The 21,398-nt window shown below is 38.8% G+C and overlaps 1 pseudogene; it reads right to left on the minus strand.

Annotated features, from left to right (window-relative positions):
* Window positions 1-705: 705 nt before the first annotated feature.
* LOC123391493 lies at window positions 706-863 on the minus strand (annotated as a pseudogene).
* Window positions 864-21,398: the final 20,535 nt, after the last annotated feature.

The following is a 21,398-nucleotide window of genomic DNA, read 5'->3' on the forward strand; positions in this document are numbered from 1 at the left end:
ATCAAACAAGTAATTTAATCTGAGTTCAATTGGAAAGATTAAAATAAGAAATATAAAAGAGTGAAAAGAATGGTAGTGACCACCTAGGGTTATTGCAAGGACTTTAAAAATTAGCCAGAGCCCAGAATATGATGCATATTTTCAACAAATGACATTATATCCTTACCACTAATTATAATGGGCTTCTCATGCTTGAACTCAGATTTAGAAATTAAGATACATTTTTATGCTGTTTCCAACAAAGATGTGTATTTTTTGTGAGTAGAATATCCAACAAAAATGAGCCTCAATATAAACATTCCAGACTGGGGCTGCTAATTATTATGACGTTACTTAAAAACTAATATGACTTTGAAATTAGACTCCTTTGCTAAAAGCAAACTTTCTGGGCTCTTACTACTCAAAGTGAGGTCAGAGACTCAGGAGCAGTTGTAGCACTTAGGAGCTTTTCCAAATTTTAGAACCTCAGGCATTATCTGGACTACTGAATCAGAATATGCATTTTAATAAAACCCCTGGATGATTCATCTGCACATGAAAGTTTGAGAAGGATTTCTCTAGAGGGCACCTGGGTGGCTCAGTCAGTTAAGCGGCTGCCTTCAGCTCAGGTCATGATCTCAGGGTCCTGGGGTTGAGCCTCATGTTGGTCTCCCTGCTCAGTGGGGAGTCTGCTTCTCCCTCTATCTCTACCCTTCCCCTCTGCTCATGATTTCTCTCTCTAAATGAATAAAATCTTTTTTTTTTTTTATTTATTGCTCCAAAAATCCATTTAATATATTGTCCTCGGATAGAGGACGTATCAGATATTAAACTGATAAGAACAGATACTACACTTGATCTTAGCCAAAAGGCCGAGAAGCGATGTAAATGAATAAAATCTTAAAAAGAAAAATAATTCTCTAGTAGAGTTCTCAGACTTTAGCATGTTACATAAGTACCTGGAGAACTTGTAAAGCACAGATAGCTGGACCCCAACTCCAGAATTTCTGATTAAGTAGGTCTAGAATGGCCTAAAATTTACATTACTGACAAGGTGATGCTGATGGTGCTAGTCCAGGGACCACATCCTTATAATGACTAGAACATTCAGTAAAGACTCCAGAGGTCAAACTTTAGACTACTAGTAAATGCTACTCTAGACCCACTCTGAGAAGACTTAAGAATAAGTCCTAGAAGTATCAAATCTGGGCACCTGGGTGGCTCAGTGGGCTAAGCCTCTGCCTTCGGCTCAGGTCACGATCTCAGGGTCCTGGGATTGAGTCCCAAATTAGGCTCTCTGCTCAGCAGGGAGCCTGTTTTCCCCTCTCTCTCTACCTGCCTCTCTGCCTACTTGTGATCTCTGTTTGTCAAATAAATAAATAAAATCTTTTTTAAAAAAAAGGATTTTTTAAAAAAAAGTAACAAACTATCCACCACAAAACAAACAAACAAACAAACAAACAAACACTTCTTAAAGAAGAACAACAAAATCCAGACAACAATATAACATTCAAGGTGTCCACCATACAATCAAAAATTGATAGCCATGCCAAGATGCAGAAAAATGTGATCCAGAAGCAGGAGTCAATCAACAGAACCAAATGTTGAAATGAAAGAGATGATGGAATTAGCAGATAAGAGCATTATAACAGCTATTACATATTATATACATGCTCAAAGATGTAAGGAAAAGCATAAACATGAAAGGAGAGGAATGGAAAATGCATTAAAAAATTAAATGGTATTTCTAGAGATGAAAGGTATAAATGAAAATACATTGAATGAGATTAACAACAGGTAGACACCCAAAAGAATTAAAAAAATATGTCACACGGGTGCCTGGGTGGCTCAGGCAATTAAGCACCCAACTCTTGATTTCAGTTCAGGTCCTGATCTTAGAGTCATGAGACTGAGCCCTACATCGGTCTCCAGGCCCAGCACAGAGCCTGCTTAAGATTCTCTCTCTCTGGGACGCCTGGGTGGCTCAGTTGGTTAAGCAGCTGCCTTCAGCTCAGGTCATGATCCCAGCGTCCTGGGATCGAGTCCCACATCGGGCTCCTTGCTCGGCGGGGAGCCTGCTTCTCCCTCTGCCTCTGCCTGCCATTCTGTCTGCCTGTGTTCGCTCTCTCCCCCCCCCTCTCTCTCTGATAAATAAATAAAATCCTTAAAAAAAAAAAAAAAAGATTCTCTCTCTCTCTCTCTGCCCCTCCCTCCCCCCATACACTCTCTTTCTCTCTAAAAGCAAAAACAAAAACAAATGAAAGATATATATAATTACAAATTATATAAATTATATAAATACAAATATATGATTTTATATCTATAATTATATAAATTATATATAAATACATTATATTAGATATAATATAAATTATATATATACAAATGTTCATAGGAACATTATCCATAATAAGACAAAAGTGGAAACTTAAATGTCTATCAACTGATGAATGGATAAACAAAAATATGGTATAACCATTCAATGGAAGAGTATTCAGTCATATAAACAAAGTACTGGTACAATATCAGCCACCACATGATTGAACCTTGAAAATATTACATTAAATAAATGAAGACAGTCACAAAGTCCATATTGTATAAGTCCATTTATATGACATTTCCAGAAGGTAAATCTATAGAGACAAAAAATGCCTTTGTGGTGTGCTCTAGGGATGGACAGGAAGCCCTTTTTGAGGGAAAATGAGGAATGATTGCTAATTAGTATGGATTTTTTTATGGGGTGATGAAAATGATCTAGAAGTCATTTAGGTCATAGTTGGATAATTCTTTGACTATCTTATAATCCCTTGTATTGTATAGTTTTGGTGAAATGTATGATATATGAATTACATATTAATAAAGCTATTATATTAAAAATATTAAAAAGTTAGCATTTTATTTCACACCTAGGAGGTCATTAGTGGCCTTTGCTTGACCAATTCCAATTTGAATTGGGAAAGGGAAAGCCAAATTATGTTGTGTGTTGTTAGAAAAAAGACAGGAGAGTGGTAATGTGAAAACAATGTGGTAGACCATTCTCTTAAAAAGTCTAGCTGTAGGGGTGCTGGCAGCTCAGTCTGTTACGCCTCTGACTCTTAACTTTGGCTCAGATCATGACCTCATGTCATGGGTCCTGAGATCAAGCCCCACGTCAGTGGGGAGTCTATTTGAAGATTATCTCCCTCTGCCCTTCCCCCCCACTGACATGCTTGTGCTCTCTCTGTCTGTCTCTTTCTCTTACATAAACACATCTTACAAAAAAAAAAAAAAAAAAGTCTATCCATAAAGGGAAGAAAACAGTGTTATTTAGAGGAGTTTCCATGACAGGGAATGAGGTAATAGGAGATGAAGGAGAAAGAAAGATCCAGAAGAATGGAGGTAGGAGAGTTGAGAGGAGATGGAATCTAAAGAAAGAGATTAACCTTGCATAGGAGATCACCACTCTTCAACTGATCAAAGAGGAAGGAATGAAGGTCAAACATCTGCCTCTGAGTTGCTCACAATTTGGGAGCAGCAGCTAGGCTGTCTGACCGGGGAGACATTGCCCAGAGATTTCTTAACCTCCCCAGCTTTCTAGTACTAGCCATTCTGATGCCTGTTATGATGGTGGTTGTGGTGGAGTGTGTGTGTTTGTGTGTGTGTGTGCGTGTGTGAGAAAGGGGGAGACCATCCTTCTCCATGATGTTCTCACTGAGAGGAAAGTGACAATTCCCACAAGGAAACCTGATCGTTTTGAAGACACAGAATCTATGAGGGATGTTGAAGCCAAATTCAGAGATGAGAGCAGAGGCTGTGAGTTCAACTGTTTACAAGGTCCAGGTAGTGAATAACAACTTCTAATATTTGAGTACATAGTATGCACAGGCATCAGTCTGAATACTTCTATGCATAAACACACTTAATCCTTATAATATCTCCATGAGGTAGGTATTCTCTCTCTCTCTCTCTCTCTTTTTTTTTTTTAAGATCTTATTTATTGGGGGTGCCTCAGTTGGTTAAGCGACTGCCTTTGGCTCAGGTCATGATCCTGAAGTCCCGGAATTAAGTTCCGAATCAGGCTCCCTGCTCGGTGGGGAGTCTGCTTCTCCCTCTGACCCTCCCCCTTCTCATGCTCTCCCTTTCTTTCTCATTCTCTCTCTCTTTCTCTCAAAAAAAAAAAAAGAAAGAAAGAAAATCTTTTTAAAAAATATTTTATTTATTTATTTGAAAGAGAGAGACACAGCAAGGGAGGAAATACAAGCAGGAGGAGAAAGAGAGGGAGAAGCAGGCTTCCTGATGGGCAGGGAGCCTGATGCGGGGCTTGATCCCAGGACAATGGGATTATGACCTGAGCCAAAGGCAGATGCCACCTGCCACCTGCCAGATGACTGAGCCACCCAGCTGCCCCTGAGGCAGATATTCTTAATCCTATGATGGATAGAACATTGAGGCACATGAAGGTAAAGGAACTCACCAAGGATACAGAATTAGGAAGTTGGTAGAACTAGAGTTCGTAGCTGAGCCATCTGACTGAGAGCGTGTGCGCCAAACCATGAAATTATATTGCTTTCTTTAAAGAAATATACACAATAAAATGGGGTGTGTCTATCATGACAGAAGAGCCCACGAGCATCCTGAAAGGAGCAGACATTAGCCATGTCCAGCTCGTTCCTCACATGCATGAATTGAGCTCAGTGTTTCCAGACATGAGATTTTTTTTTAAGGAGGAGCAGAATCTGAACTTGTAAATAAAATCTCACAATTTTTAGACATAGGCTATTTTTTTTTAAGTTTAGATATTTCATGACAAATATGTCCATGGGCCAGTTATGGCCATAATGAGCCAGTTTGTGATCTCTGCTTTGAAGAGAACTACAGGCTTCTGTCCAAGAAGAAGAGAGATAGGATACAAAATATAAACTCTGATAAGTTCAGAAGCCTGGTATGTCTAGAGATGACATTTTTTTAATGTACAACATGAAGGGGAAATGAATGCACATTCAGAATCATGCAACCAAACAAATATGCATCAAGAAGAAAATCAGGTAACACCCATGCAAGAGAAGAGAAGACAACAGACATTTTCAAATAACGACAAAAATTCTGGGCTACTATCATGGACAAGGACAATCAGGGTGGGACATCATTCTCCAAGAAAGATAAATGTGATCTGGAAGAATAAATCTTTGCTGTAAAACTCCTGCCCCACTTAAATCAAACATACTGTAGACAGTGAGATAAACACAAATAAGGGACAATCCATCACTATCTCACGAAGTTCCTGGAAGGAGAGGGGAATAAAACAGCTTTGGCATCAGTAGGAGGAACAGTTCCCCCCCCCCCCCAAACAAAATTGGGCTCTGTTACCATGGAAAGGGACAATAGGTGCTGGGTGGTCCTTACAGGGACATGGGCAGCAAGGAGCACAACTGGAATCTGAAAACAGATTACTCGGTCAGCTCTCTTCCACAGCTGCCCAGGCTCACCATACCTAGGGTGATCTAGCTAAAACAGTGCTGTGTAACCTTTTCACAGCCCATTTGCAAACACTTTGTCCGCATTGAAAGGATTGAAAGGCAAAAACTGACGTTCACTATCCAGCAATCATTACAACGCCATCACTACAATAGGACCGAAGGTATCTGCACCTACAGGAGAGTCCACTCTTATCCCACCATTCATTGGCCTGTCCTGCAGGGCTCAGCCTCTGGCTGGGAGAAACTGTTTGCCGTCCCCCATCCCCCACTCAGAGGGCTCTCTTTGATACCTGTAAGGCAAAGCTATCCTTTGTTCCAGTAAAGAAACTCTTTTTGCTGGTTCAATCCCATGGTACATCTATCTCTTATAACTGGTCATCAAATCCCATGACCATCTCGGCCCAAGCTTCCATTTGGCAAAATTGCCAAAACCATGAAAATAACGAAATAACAGCAACATGAAAGAGGGATCACTTTACGAATGTGTGTCATGTTTTAGGGGCTGCTCTAACACTTGTCATGTTCACTGGACAACATGGGGCTTTGTACTGATCAATTTTGAGCTAGGCTGGAACTTCTCTAGGAGGTGGATGTATGCAGCTTCTAGAAACTCCTACTCATTTACTCATGCCAGGGCTGATGGTTGACAACTTCTCTCCCCACCCTGGAGCTTTCTTTATCTCTAGAGTACTGCCACTGTTGTGTAAATTGGAACTCTTACAGTACATTCTTTATTCCAAGTACTCACAAGGTTTCTACTCCCTGGTTAAACAGGAACACACTCATTCTGACTTTAGGAGGGGGGTGCTATTGTTATTCCTACTTCACAGGAAACAACAACAACAACAATAAAAACAAAACCTGTGCCACAAAGGGGGGAAATTACATGCCCAAAGTCACACACCTGAGGAGTACTGCGGGATTTGAACCCACAATTGATTTTTTGACTTAATAACCAGCTTAACTACCATAACAATACATGGAGAGACAGGTATTATATAATTGCCATTGCAGTGTATGAAGACATATATTATGCATATCTAGTATACAGATTTTATATATATATATATATATATACACACACACTTTGTGACATATATAGCATGCATTATAAGTAGATTTCATATATATCATATAAGCTATGCAATTGACTAGATACATATATTCTCCTATATGTTAGCTCTAGGATTTTCTAGAAATTAATTTTTTCAACTGTTTTTGCTAATGGATAACAAAATGCCATCTGTGTATAATTGAAAATATACATACACAAATATATATTCTCAACTGTATACATTCAGTATTTTGATATCATTTGCAATAACAATTGAAAAACCAGTTTCTATAAAATCCTGGAGCTAAATTGTCCCACAATCAATAAGGAAAGGGTACAACTGCACTTTTTGGATAATATTGGTGACTCCAAAAAAAAAAAAAAAAAAGAAAGAAAGAAAGAAAAGACTGAGCTCATTAATGTTCAAGCAAGGATGCATCTGAATAAAGAAAGTTAATAAGTACTCAGCGTAGGAGGAACCGTGAGACAGTATAAGCTTGTGAAACAAATTCAATGTTTAGAAGAAAATGATAGATAATTCTGTTTAATGAGTACACAGCAGACTAATTATTGTAATGAAATATGTTTAATTAAAAAGAAGTCTGCTTCCTAATGATTATACTGACTGTAAACCAGTTTGTAATACCCCAAAGACAGCTCAAGACGATACATAAAGGCTACAGAGAAGGTTTACACAAGGACAGTAAATAAATGTGTTCACTTGGTCTAAAATAAGCATTCTAGTCATCCCAGGCTCTTTTAATGTAATAATATGCCCTGATCTCTTAAGGCAATGCCCATTTGGAAATACAAGAAATAAAAAGAAGTAACAGAAAGCCTTAGGAGGATCATTTAAATATACTTTAATATGACTTTGGAGAAAATACACCTTAACACAAATTTGGAGAAAAATGTAAATTAATACAAGTTTCATTCAGGATAAAGAGCTAAAATCCATTCATGGAATCAAATCATGTAAGAAGTCTGTATAGCTCCAGTTTGTAGTGGGTCTGAGGAAGGACGTATAAAGCAAGCTTTCATGTCCTATTTCGGTCACTCAGCCATTAGTGGCTCAGTGGACAGGGAGCAACATAGTAACTGGAAGAGAGCAGAATTGGGGGGTTTCAATCCAAGGCTGCAAAAATGGGATCCTTTCCGCCTGTGATTTCTATGAGTGTATGATGGTAAGAGTGTGTGCTGTGGAGTGTGGGTGGTGTTATCAGATATATCTTTAAGAAAATTTCAATCTGAGGGAACATCTAGGATGATTCATTTTCCGGGCATATTCTGCACCTCTCTTACTTCTTTCCTGACAAATGGTGGGATGGAGCAGTGGTACGCTGGAGACCCTGGTGTGCTGGGGTTAGTCTATACTAGTTCACGGGAGCTGTCCAAGTTTTTAGAAACTTGCAGGTTGTTTATTAAACAGCTATTATTAAAATTTAAATTATATAAACGTACAAGCAGATAAATTATGGTAGAAATAAAGGTAACAAATGTTCAACAATCCTGACTTATTGTCCTAATTTTTTATTATATATGTTCTTGGAGTTATCTACAGCTATTGTATATATATATAGTGGGCATGCTACAGCTATTGTATATATATATAGTGGGCATGCTATATAGTTTTATAACCCCACTTTCAGTGACTTCATGGTGGTAGCTTAAAATTGATCACTGTGGAAATATTTGCACCATGGAAACCAGCACTGCTGCAAATTGGCTTCCCTCTGCCCTCGATGGTTGTTAAACATTTACCAGGACATACCTGAATAGAGGCCATCATGAGAAGTAACGTATGCTGCCTAGATTCTATGTTTGGAGGGTAGGACTTGAGCTCTGGCGGCTGTGCAGGTCAGAGAAAAAATGATAACAGGTGAGTCTGCAGAAGAAACCACACAGATGTTTGCTAAAGAGGTTGTTATTTTGGGGAATCTAGGTAGAGAGAAACTGAGGTTCTGGCCAGGAGCTGTTGGGATGAGAACTTAGAAAATCAAACAAAAGTGAGGTCTAAAGAATGAGTGGGTGGTGAAACCATGGAAGAATTATTGAACCAAGTAGATTAGCAGGTTTTATAAGGTGGATCCAAGGCATAAATGGGGAAGAAGCACTTAAAGACAGGGCCACTGGTTTCACATCTACTCTACATTGATTCAAACAAAACCCTATTTTTTTCTGAATGATCTCCTCTCTCTTTATTCAAAGTTCTTTGATGGCTGACCTCACATTAAAAAGGAAAGAAGCCAGATTAAGACAAGTTACACGGAGGTATGATTAACATTCTTAATACTAGAGCAAACGTTCACACAAACACGCACACACAAACGTCACACACAAACATATATACACTCACCCTCCCACACACGCATGCTCACCTTATTCATGGGGCAGCTAGAATGGCATTCATTGGGAAAAACTATGGGAGATAGAATTAGCAGCAGGTATATAGGTTTCCATTGCTCATTCATTATAGCAGAGCCAGACATAAGACTCAACAACCCTAGCTGGGAAGTTCTAGGCTGAACAATTAAAGAAGCACTGGTTTCTTTCCCAGTGTGATTCCATGCTGTGAAGTGGCAGAAACTTGATTCCAACCATATCCTGCCAGTTTAGTGTTCAAAAGAGGTGGGAAATAGTCATATAGTGTCAGTCATGAGATGTACCAAACTAGGAATCACAACATCAGGATTTGTGGCTGGGAAACCATCAGTCCTTCATCAAGGGTAGGAGCCCAAGATTTGACTAAGATTGCTTATCCTAAAGACTGGACCATCACCAGCTACCACAGAATTTGAAGAAGACCAACATGGTTCCTTACAGACCAGTCTGCACATTATCAGTCTGAGACATATTTTTCCTTGTTCCTCATTGACGTATAGTCTGGATCCTCCAAGAGATTTGGGGAATGTAATAAATAAGTTCATCAATACTGATTAATTTGTCTCTATTAGATGGAAAATTCAAGGAGTTTTTAAATTAAATCAGGAAGGTCTTCTGCTGCCTATCCTCCAGTCTTCTAGAATATCTCATCCTTCTTCAAGAAAAACAATTATGAACACCTAGAACAAGGATAAAAGATTTCTTTTTTCCCCAAAGTGCCAACTGCTCTGAGGAAGAGAATATAACTTATTACAGATGTCTGCCATGGGTACAGCATAATAGGAAGTATAAGTCATGCCAAGTATTTGTCATTTTCCCTAACTTTTCTGTAAATTATTTTCCTTGTTTCAAAAAACATATTTTTGTGGGCATCTGCTTGTCTTCTTAAAAATCACAAGGTAATGATTTCTGATATAATTTTTTGAAAGACTATCCCTTCATATGTGAGATAATTAGAGGAAAGTTAGCTTAATATGCTATATCTATCCTTGGATAACCCTCTAGTAAGGGCCGATCTGATTGTGTCTAAGGCCTGAAGAATGTTATAGTCCAAATTCCCAGGGGAAAAATTTCTTTCTCTCTTCTTGTGTCATAAGGTGCTCAATGTAAAATTGACCAGCTGAAATGTGGTGGCTTTTTTTTTTTTCTGTTAAAATAATGGCAATGCCTGCTCTGTCTTGCCTTTGCAAACACCAACCTATTTCTCTATATTATGGGTTATAAAGTCATTTTCTATTGGACAAATTTAAATAATTACCAACATAAAGAATCAAAATCATTCTTTTGGTATCGGTTGAGTCCTGATTTGTGACCCAGTATGTGGTCTATTCTGGAGAAGGTTCCATGTGCACTTAAGAAGAATGAGTATTCTGTTGTTTTAGGGTGGAATGTTCTGTATATATTTATGAGTTCCATCTGGTCCAATGTGTCATTCAATGCTCTTGTTTCTTTATTGATTTTCTGCTTGGATGATCTGTCTTTTACTGAGAGAGGTGTGTTAATATCTCCCACTATTAATGTATTCATATCAATATGACTCTTTATCTTGATTAATAGTTTTCTTATGTAATTGGCTGCTCTCGTATTGGGCGCATAAATATTTACAATTGTTAGATCATCTTGGTGGATAGTCCCTTTAAGAATGAAGTAGTGTCCTTCTGTATCTCTGACTACAGTCTTTAGTTTAAAATCTAATTTATCTGATATGAGAATCACTACCCCGGCCTTCTTTTGAGGCCCATTGGCATGAAAGATGCTTCTCCATCCCTTCACTTTCAGTCTGGGTGTGTCCTTCGGTTCAAAATAGGTCTCTTGTAGACAACATATGGATGGGTCCTGTTGTTTTATCCAATCTGCAACTCTGTGTCATTTTATGAGGGCATTTAGGCCATTCACATTGAGAGTGATTATTGATAGATACGTTTTTATTGACATCGTGTTACTTTTGAGTCTTTCTGTAGATTGTCTCTGTATCTCAGTTCAATGATATTCTTGGGATTTTTCTTCTTTTATAGAACCCCCCTTAATATTTCCTGCAGTGTCTGCTTGGTGGTTGCATAGTCTTTTAAGCTTTGCCGGTCTTGGAAACTATCTCTCCATCCATTTTGAATGTCAGTCTTGCTGGATAAAGTATTCTTGGCTGCATGTTCTTCTCTCTTAGTGCCTTGAATATATCTTGCCAGCCCTTTCTGGCTTGCCATGTTTCTGTGGACAGGTCTGACATTATTCTGATGGGCTTTCCTTTGTACGTAAGGAGCTTCTTCGTCCTAGCTTCCTTCAAGAGGGCCTGCCTACAATTATAATTCTTCATTCTTAATATTAGGTGTCTCGAGGACTTTTGAGAATCTATAATCTTGGGGGGGAGACCTTTCTGCTTCTAGTTCACTTACTTGTGGACACAGCGGACATTGGGAGATGGAGAGGAGGAGTTGAGTTGGGGGAAATCGGAGGGGGAGATAAACCATGAGAGACTGTGGACTCTGAGAAACAAACTGAGGGTTTTGGAAGGGAGGGAGGTGGGGGGTTGGGTGAGCCTAGTGGTGGGTATTAAGGAGGGCACGAATTGCATGGAGCACTGGGTGTGATGCATAAACAATGAATTTTGGAACACTGAAAAAAAATAAAATAAAACAAAATTTTTAAAAAGTGCAAGCTTTAAATAGATAAGTTGGGGCTCTAGGTAAAAAATAAATTGGCACCCAGATGTCAGAACCATCCTACAGCAAACGGGAAAGCAGTGTAGTGAAGGGATAAAGTTAGAAACTTTGGAGTAAACAGACTTGCTTATCTTGAACAAATCATTTAACCTCCCCAAGGCTCATTTTTCACCTTCCAAATGGGTTTATTTTCCTATATTTATCTACCTTCAGGTTATTGTAAAGTGAAATGAAATAGATGTAAATTTTTTATTCTAAAATGCTCTGAAATGTAATAAGTACTTAGTGAATGCTCAATTATTCTGCTAAGCATGGAGGAGGGTATACAAGCTTATGAAACTTATGGGGAAATATTTTTGTTTCACATTTTACAGATTGTCATTTATTCTTGTGAGTTTCTGGTCTCTGTATTTTTAACTACACTTCTATAGGGAGGCAGTATTATTCTGTAGATTGATACATATATGGAGAGTATTTATTGCAGTATCTAACACATAGTAAGTACATACTGAACATCATTAGTAATAACACATGAATCATGAAATAATTCCTGAAATATAAATGATTTTGATTCTTTTTTTTTATTTCTTTTCAGCGTAACAGTATTCATTATTTTTGCACCACACCCAGTGCTCCCTGCAATATGTATCCTCCTTAACACCCACCACACCCACCACCTGGCTCCCCCAAACTCCCACCCCCCGCCCCTTCAAAACCCTCAGGTTATTTTTTAGAGTCCATAGTCTCTCATGGTTCACCTCCCCTTCCAATTTCCTTCAACTCCCTTCTCCTCTCCATCTCCCCATGTCCTCCATGTTATTTGTTATGCTCCACAAATAAGTGAAACCATATCATTGACTTTCTCTGTTTGACTTATTTCACTCAGCATCATCTCTTCCAGTCCCGTCCATGTTGCTACAAAAGTTGAGTATTCATCCTTTCTGATGGAGGCATAATACTCCATAGTGTATATGGACCACATCTTCTTTATCCATTCGTCCATTGAAGGGCATCTTGGTTCTTTCCACAGTTTGGCACCATGGCCATTGCTGCTATAAACATTGGGGGTACAGATGGCCCTTCTTTTCACTATATCTGTATCTTTGGGGTAAATACCCAGTAATGCAATTGCAGTGTCATAAGGAAGCTCTATTTTTATTTTCTTAAGGAATCTCCACACTGTTTTCCAAAGTGGCTGCGCCAAATTGCATTCCCACCAACAGTGTAAGAGGGTTCCCCTTTCTCCACATCCTCTCCAACACTGGTTGTTTACTGTCTTGTTGATTTTGGCCATTCTAAGTGGTGTAAGGTGGTATCTCAATGTGGTTTTGATTGCAATCTCTCTGATGGCTAATGATGATGAACATTTTTTTCATGTGTCTGTTAGCCATTTTTATGTCTTCTTTGGAGAAGTGTCTGTTCATGTCTTCTGCCCATTTTATTTTTTTATTATTTTTTTATTTATTTGACAGACAGAGATCACAAGTAGGCAGAGAGACAAGCAGAGAGAGAGAAGGAAGCCTCTCTCTGCTGAGCAAAGAGCCTGATGTGGGTCTCGATCCCAGAACTCTGGGATCATGACCTGAGCCGAAGGCAGAGGCTTTAACCCACTGAGCCACCCAGGTGCCCCTTCTGCCCATTTTTTGACGTAATTATCTGTTTTGTGTAGGCTGAGTTTGAGGAGTACTTTATAGATCTTGGATTTCAGTCCTTTTTCTGTACTGTCATTTGCTAATATCTTCTCCTATTCCATGGATTGCCTCTTTGTTTTGTTGATTGTTTCCTTTGCTATGCAGAAGGCTTTGATCTTGATGAAGTCCCAAAAGTTCATTTTTGCTTTTGTTTCCTTTGCCTTTGGAGACGTATCTTGAAAGAAGTTGCTGTGGTCGATGTTGAAGAGGTTACTGTCTATGTTCTTCTCTAGGATTTTGATAGATTTCTGCCTCACGTTGATGTCTTTTATCCATTTTGAGTTTATCTTTGTGTATGGTGTAAGAGAATGGTGATGTTTCATTCTTCTACACATAGCTGTCCAATTTTCCCAGAACCATTTATTAAAGAGACTGTCTTTTTTCCACTGTATATTTTTTCCTGCTTTGTCAAATATTATTTGACCATAGAGTTGAGGGCCCATATATGGGCTCTCTACTCTGTTCCACTGATCCATGTGTCTGTTTTTGTGCCAGTACCATGCTGTTTTGGTGATCACAGCTTTGTATAAAGCTTGAAATCAGGCAACATGACCCCCCAGTAGTTCATCTCTCCTCTGGGTGCCTGGGTGGCTCAATAAGTTAAGCATCTGCCTTCGGCTCAGGTCATGATCCCAGAGGCCTGGGAATGAGTCCCACATCCAGGGAGCCTGCTGCTCCCTCCGCCTTCCATTCCCCTTGCTCGTGCACTCTATCTCTGTCAAATAAGTAAATAAAATATAAAAATGAGTCACACCCTTCTAACGTTGCATTGTCCTTAGAGAGTTCTTAGGATAAAATTCATAGTGTTAAGCATGACCTCGAGGGCTTGAGAACAAAATTTTCACCTAACTCCCTAGCTTCATTTCAAAGTACATAGATTTCACTCAGTTCTTAACACCAAGCTCCTTCGCAAATACAGGTATTCACATATGTTCTCCCCTTTGCTTATGACACCTCCTTCCCCCTCCTCCCTTTAGTCCAGCTAGCTTTTATTCATCCCCTGGATCTCTGCTTAAGTTACTTATCCTTCAAAAATTTCCCCAAATTTCCACATTAGTTGGAGACACTGTTATTCATTTGTGTACACTCCATATATAAAGAAAGCACTTGTCGAAGTCTTTTTGGCTGTGCTGCAGATGGACCAATTCCTTATTTGGTCAATTTCCAAAAGTAAAAGTTAGTGAAGGATAGATCCCTCCTCCCATTGTAGAGGGCTAAAAGTAGATACTCTTCCCCAGCCTTCCTTTTTGTTAGAATGCAGATCCATGGGCTAGGTTTAGAAAATTAGATGCACCTGCTTCTGTGCTCACATGAGGAGCTGGTGATTCAAAGAAGCATGGACAGAAGAAGATTAATTCCCAATCTGGTGACAATGGCTGTGCTGACATCTGGTTTTGAGAGACCACAGAGGTATCAACAGCATTGGTGTCAGTGGTAGAACCCTTGATCCCATTCTGGCAATGTCATGGATCCCAGTGATTAGTAGAGCTGTTGGTGTCCTCACCTGGCCAGTTCCATAGCTTAATTTTGGGTGTGACCTGGCTATGTATCTATCCTTATTCTCATCCACTTTCTCATCTTAGTTTCCCAAACTTCCTGCCAAATCTATAAATTAATACATATCTTTTCAATAAATTGTTTTTCTGTTTAAAGAAACCTGGTTCAGTTTCTGCTGCTTGCACCTTAGAACCCTGAAAAAACATCATTGCCCTTTTAACCATATGATGTAAAATGAATACATTTTTCAGTTATGTCTGCTTCTACCACTGAACTATAAGCTTGAAGACTTGTGCTTTGTTTATTTTATGAGCCACTGGTTTTCCAGTGCCTAGCACAGGTTTGTCAAATAGTAAATACAAGATCAATTGCTGAGTGAAAAGAGTAAATTAATATATGCAAAGCCCTATGCCTAAATGGTGGAGAGGGTAGGGGACAACAAAGCATACAAAGGAAAATCACAAACATGATCCTCAAATGAAAAGATAAGCTATAATGAATTACTATGTGTGTGTGTACACGGACATACACATATATGTGTGTGTATATATATATTAATTAATGAATGAACATTATGTAAGATAGAACATGAAAGTGTTGGAAAGATAGAAAGGTCAAAAGGAGAAGAACTGAACGTATTATGAAAAAGATGGTTTTCAGGCAAGATCTTGAAGCATAGCCCAAATTTTTACATTAAAAATTGGAAGAGGGATTACTCAATAAAGTCTAGACAACTGGAGGGATGAGCAAAGGCACAGAGGTCAAAATGCACAGAATTATGAGGAGATACCCCTCTACTTAGAATGTAATGGGCAGTCATTAAAAACTATTAGGGAGGGGGGAAAGCGAATAGGGAGGAAAATGACATGTTTAGGGAGGAAAAGCTGCATTATGAAAAAGCCAAACTGACAGAATTATTTAAAATTTAACACAGAGTAGGAAGAGTAGACAAAAAAAAATCAGATACTAAAAACTATTGGTATAATTCAAAGGAGAGGTAATAGGGTATTGTTTAAGTAGTAGAAATAAAACAGATTATCATTATTATTATTATTATTATTATTAGACAGATTATGAGCTATCAAAGAGATAGGATTGCAAAGATTTGGAAACTTCTTGGATATGGGAAGCATAATAAAAAAAGTTTTTAAGAAGTGAAAATAAAGCACGGATAAATGGGGAAATAGTAATAACAAGTACAGAAGGAAGAAATCATGGGAAAAGTGAAGTTTTATAGAGAAAGAGTAACTTTCTTATAGTATATTTTGAGCTTAAAATTACAGGCGATTTACAACGGGCAACTGAAAGTAGAAGTCTGGCATTCCAGAGAGAAACCAGAATTAGAGATCTAGATTAGGAAGTGAAGGAGATGATGCCCATGCTCTCCTAGGTCCCTTCAACTCCCTTTATAGCATTTCTGTGTACCTTTCTCCCCACTTTGGTGTGAGTTCAAGCATTGGCCCCTGCTTGCCCCCTGCCAATTTGGGAAGACAACCATGAGTTACTAGAGGTGCACTACCCCCATGTGCAGATTGCTGGAAGAGTTCGAAGTTTAAGTGCCTTCTTCTCTTCTCCCTTAGCCTTTTCTAATGACAATCAGGTAAAGAAGCATGAAAGCTTTACCTTGAATTAGGCAACACTGAGCTGTAACTTGCATTCCACTTGTTCTGCAGGATCAGGCTTATGCCTGGATCACCCTCATGCCTGGATCACCCTTGCCTGGCTTCCTCCCCCTCCCTGTCCTTGCTCTACTCCTTTTTCCTGTCTCCCATAAGAGTACTTCATTACTGCATCACTTGCACATGAATCCATTTCTCAGGGTCTGCCTCTGGTGATGTAGAGGGAAAACAGTGAGTAAATCATAATGTAAACTATGGACTTTGAGTGACTTATGATGTGCCAATGTCAATTCACTCTTGGTATAAAATGTACCATTTTGGTGACTGGTGTTGAAAATGTGGGAGGCTATGCATGCATGGGAACAGAGGGTACACAGGAAATCTTTGCACCCTCCTCAATTTTTTCATGAACCAAAACCCGCTCTAAAACAATAAAGTCTTAGAAAATAAACTAAAAATTTTAAAAGTGTATATTTTACCTTCATTATTGAAAGAAACTTTTGCTGTATATAGAACTTTAGGTTGGCAGCGTTTTTCTTTTTTCTTTTAGTAACTTGAAGATGTTGTTCCACTCTATTCCTTGCATTGTTTCCAACAAGTCTATTGCCAGTCTTATCTCTGCATCTCTCTGTATGTGATGTACCTTTTTTTGCTGGTTACTTCTGAAGATTTTTCTCCTTATCATTGCTTTTAAGAAATTTAGTTATGATGTGGTTTGGTATAGATTTTTTCATGTATCCAATTCCTGGGGTTCATTGAATTTATTAGGTCTGTGGATATAATTTGATAAAATTTGGAAATCTGGCAGTCATTATGTCCTCCAATTTTTTCTCTTTTCTCCTTTTGAGATTCTAATTAAAAATATATTAAAACACTTCAGGTTCTCTCATTAATCATTCTGTTTTAATTTTTTTCACTCTTTTTCCCTCTGTGTATTTCATTTTAGTTCCCATTTCTATTTCCATGTCTTCAAGTTAACTAATCTTTTCTTCTGTATTATCTAATTTGCTGTTAACCCTTTGCAGAATATTTTTCAACTCAAACATTCAGTTTGGGTCCTTTTTATGTGTTTTATATTTGTTTCTACAGGAAGTGTTCAATCTTTATTTTTTGAACATACGGCATACATTTATAGAAACTGTCTTAATATTCTTTCTACTAATACAATCATCTGTACCATTTCTGGATTTGTTTATGGTGGTTGATATTTCCTCATTATGTTTCATATTTCCTGCTTCTTTGCATACCTGTCATTTTTAATTGGATGCCAAACATCGTGAATCTTTTCTTTTTTTTTTTTTTTTACGATTTTTTTTTTAATTTGATAGAAAGAGAGAGCGCACAAGTAAGCAGAACAGCAGGCAGAGGGAGAGAGAAAAGCAGCCTCTCTGTAAGCGGGGAGCCTGATGCGGGGCTCAATCCCAGGACTCGAATCAGGATCTGAGCCAAAGGCAGCCACTTAACTAACTGAGCCACGCAGGTGCCCCCGTGAATTTTTTCTTCCTGGGTGCTAGACATTTTTGTATTCCATAATATTCTTAAGGATTCTTCTATGATTCAATTGAGTTATCTAGACATGGTCTGAGCATTTTTAGGCTTTTAGAAAAGCTTTGTAAGGATGGACCAGAGCAGACTTTCATCTAAGGCTATGTCTCAGTATCGAGACAATATTTTTCTATGTACTCTATCCAGTTTATTAATTAGGAAATTTTTCACTCCAGGTAGTGGAAACAAAAGCTGTTCCCAGCCATGTATGAACTCCTGGGATTGTTCCTTTGCTTTTCTGGATGCTTCTTCCTTGGCCTTGGATAAGTTACTTACCTTCATGTAATGATTAGCACTCATCTGAAGATTTAAGGGAGACTCTTTTCTGACTTCCCAAGCTTTCTCTGCATTCAGATCTTTCCTCACTAGTACTCTATGAACCCAGCTCTGTGGCCCCCTCAAATCCAGCTTCACCAGCTCAACCCCTGGCCTCCACCAGGATTTTCCTCCCTCACTCTAGAAACTTGTTCCAAGGTGAGAAAATAATATGGTTCACATTACTTTTTTCTTATTCCTAAGGGATCATTACCTTGCATTGTCTGATGTGCAATGTCTAAAAACCAGGGTTTCACATATTTTGTCTGGAATTTGTTTTAGCTGGGAAGATGAATCCAGTCTTAGTTATTCTATTTTGGGCAGAAGTCATACGTTGCTGTTTTTTGATGATAAGAGAAATTGGTATATATTCATGGAGGGGAAAAGATTGAGTGCAAGGTTGAAATTGAAATTGAAGAGAGAGAAGGAAAGATTAATGAATGAATTTCCTAAAGGAAGTTCAAAGGAGAAATAATGAAAAGCTAGGATGGGACTTACCTTTGGACATGGGAAAAAAACTAATTTGTCTGAGACAGGAAGAAAGGAGGTGAGTAATAGTGACAAAACAGAAATTTAGACGCAGACTACATTTGGTTGGTTAATATTAATATTAGCTCCTAGCATGTAAGGTAAATAAATCTAAACTACTTTCTGCAATGTGGGCCAGGAGAGTAAAGTATGATTCTTAGCACAGGTCTCCCTGAAATCACCCTCCTTACAAACCTTCATTCCCGAGCTTTCCATATTCCTGATAAAAGTGAGGGTTTTATAGGTTACCTAATGAGTTCTTAATCAACTTACTTTAAAACTGCTGGTGGTCTGATTCACAGCTCACATTGGTATCTGATATCTATCATCTCTTGACGCCTCCACTGATTTTTTTCAACTTAATATCCTGTTACACAATACTACCTAAGAGATATGAGACACATGAAAGTCCAATTTCAATTTAGGGAAATAAGTATTCTGTCTTGTAAGTGTTCTGCACATCAGGTTGTGGAAACACAATGAATGGGTGGGGCCCTACGTAATCTTCAATGGCCAGATAAATGCTGCCATAAAGAATTGCCCTTATGACCCAAAGGAATTATCCACAAAATAGATATGGGGACAGGAGTGGTGAGAAGAAAAGATATTCCATTGGGGGGGAGGAGAATGTATACAGGCAGGAGAATTATTGGAAATGCAGATGGATTAATAGGACGGGTGAGGTCAGGGAGCTTATCAGTAGCTATATCCCACAAATACCCTGAATGCATTCCGGGTGTTTGGAACTGATCCTGAGAACAGCAGGGAATTCTGGAGGAGTTTTAAGTAGAGGAGTGACTGCAATCCATTCTGTGCTTAGAAATCATTCCAATAGCAGTGTAGAGAACACAAGGAAAGGAACAAGACTGTTAAAGTATTTGTTGTGGCAGGGAATAGTATCCTGAGATAGACGGAGGACAGTGGGGATAGAGAGAAGTGATACATGCTAGAGAATAAGGTGGTAGAACTAAGAGCCTCATAACTGATGAAATATGTGCCATAAGAGGAGCTACCCAAGGAAACACCCAGATGTTTGTCTTGGATAACTGGATTGACAGCCTTGTTTTCAATGAAACAAGTATTACTGGTTAGATGTCCCAAAACTCCCTGTAAAGTAAGAGAAAGTAGGGACAGCTGGAATGGTTTATATTTGGTTTTGTATTCATTGGACATATTGCCTACTGTGCCAGGCTTAAATATGAGGAAAGGGAAAGAAGCTATGGGGGTAATAAGCAAGACAAGTAGTGGGAGGGGTGGCAACAGAAAGTGACAACCTCAGGGATCCCTAAGGCCCAGTCCAAGTTAGATAACATGAATTAGTAGTGGGAACAAGAGTCTTGGTGATGACATTCTTTCAGCACCTCTGGGGCTGTGAAAGTAGACTCAGAGAAAAGAGGCAGAGATGGTGGGTTGAACCTCAGCTGCAGATATGGAGGCTGGAGGTCAATGGGCTGAGAATGAAGGAGAGTTTGGTGCATAAGAGATAGCCATCAGAGAGAATATCAGCATTCACAGGAATGGCCGCAGTGAAACTCCAACAAGGTGGGTCCAGATGTGATTTCAACTCATTGAAGCTAGCAAGTCGTTTGGAGGCAAGATTGTTCAAAGTATTGTGGGTATGAAAGATGACATTCCAAATGAGGGTGTCCATAGAGAGTCTATGAAGAAGGTAAAAGTCACTCTGGAAGTCAGTAATGGCAACAGGATGGAGGAAGTGCAGAAAAGTGAACCTGTTAAGAGCTTGTAGTCATTTGTGTAGAGGAAGGGACACACTGGTGGGGTGGGGGTGGGGATGAGTGCTTTCCTTCCTTGGAGTCTAGAGGTGTTGCTTTCATTAGAAGGAAATTCAAATCATCAAGAGAAAACAGGTTTGGGTAGTGATCATGAGAAGGGAAACCGTTCTAGGAAGGAATTCATTTTCAAGCAAATAATATGTTACAATAATAGAAGAAAACTCAAGGACAATTCTTTTCATTCCATTGGTCATTGTGGCAGCAGGTAGAAGAGGGAAAGCAGGGATCCTCGGGATACATGGTATATAGCAAGGAAGGTGCTGGAAGGGACACAGTAGAAAAATTTCCCCCTCATGGCAATTTTTTAAACATGTGCAATTGAGGCTTTTTCAGTCATTCATATTTCTGGAAACTCCAAAGTCATTTTAAGTTTATTCACTAAAATTTGGGGGTCTGTCATAGTTGCTGAGCATCTCCATGATAAAATTCTTTGAAGAGATCTTTCCTTTGAATGTTCTTAAAGTGCTTATAAAGAAACATTAGGCAGAAAATACAATATGATACAATACAATACAATATATTACACAGGAAGATTATTCCTTCCCTCTCAGGGTCTGAACACAGAGAGGGATCACTGATGAGATCAGTGCAGAAAACTTTAAATTTCCTATTAACTAGTGCACGTTAAATATCAGAGAGTGATGACTAACAGGAGGAATATACAAAAGGTTTCACCCACACCCTGTTTTGTGGTTTTTGGTCTAATCCTGCCACCACACCTACGAGTTTCACTTATTAAAATAATAAAGAGGTAGAATGACTAAAATCTGCTGACCAGTGCATGGAGCTTTACACAGTCCTTTAAAGGCTAGTACTGACAGACAAGATCAGTATTCCATTTGGAGAACGCCTGACGATGTTAGCTAATATTTTTTTCCAGTA

The sequence above is a fragment of the Mustela putorius genome, unplaced genomic scaffold (genome assembly GCF_011764305.1).
Source record: "Mustela putorius furo isolate JIRA1106 unplaced genomic scaffold, ASM1176430v1.1 tig00000228_pilon_pilon_pilon, whole genome shotgun sequence".
NCBI lineage: Eukaryota > Metazoa > Chordata > Mammalia > Carnivora > Mustelidae > Mustela > Mustela putorius.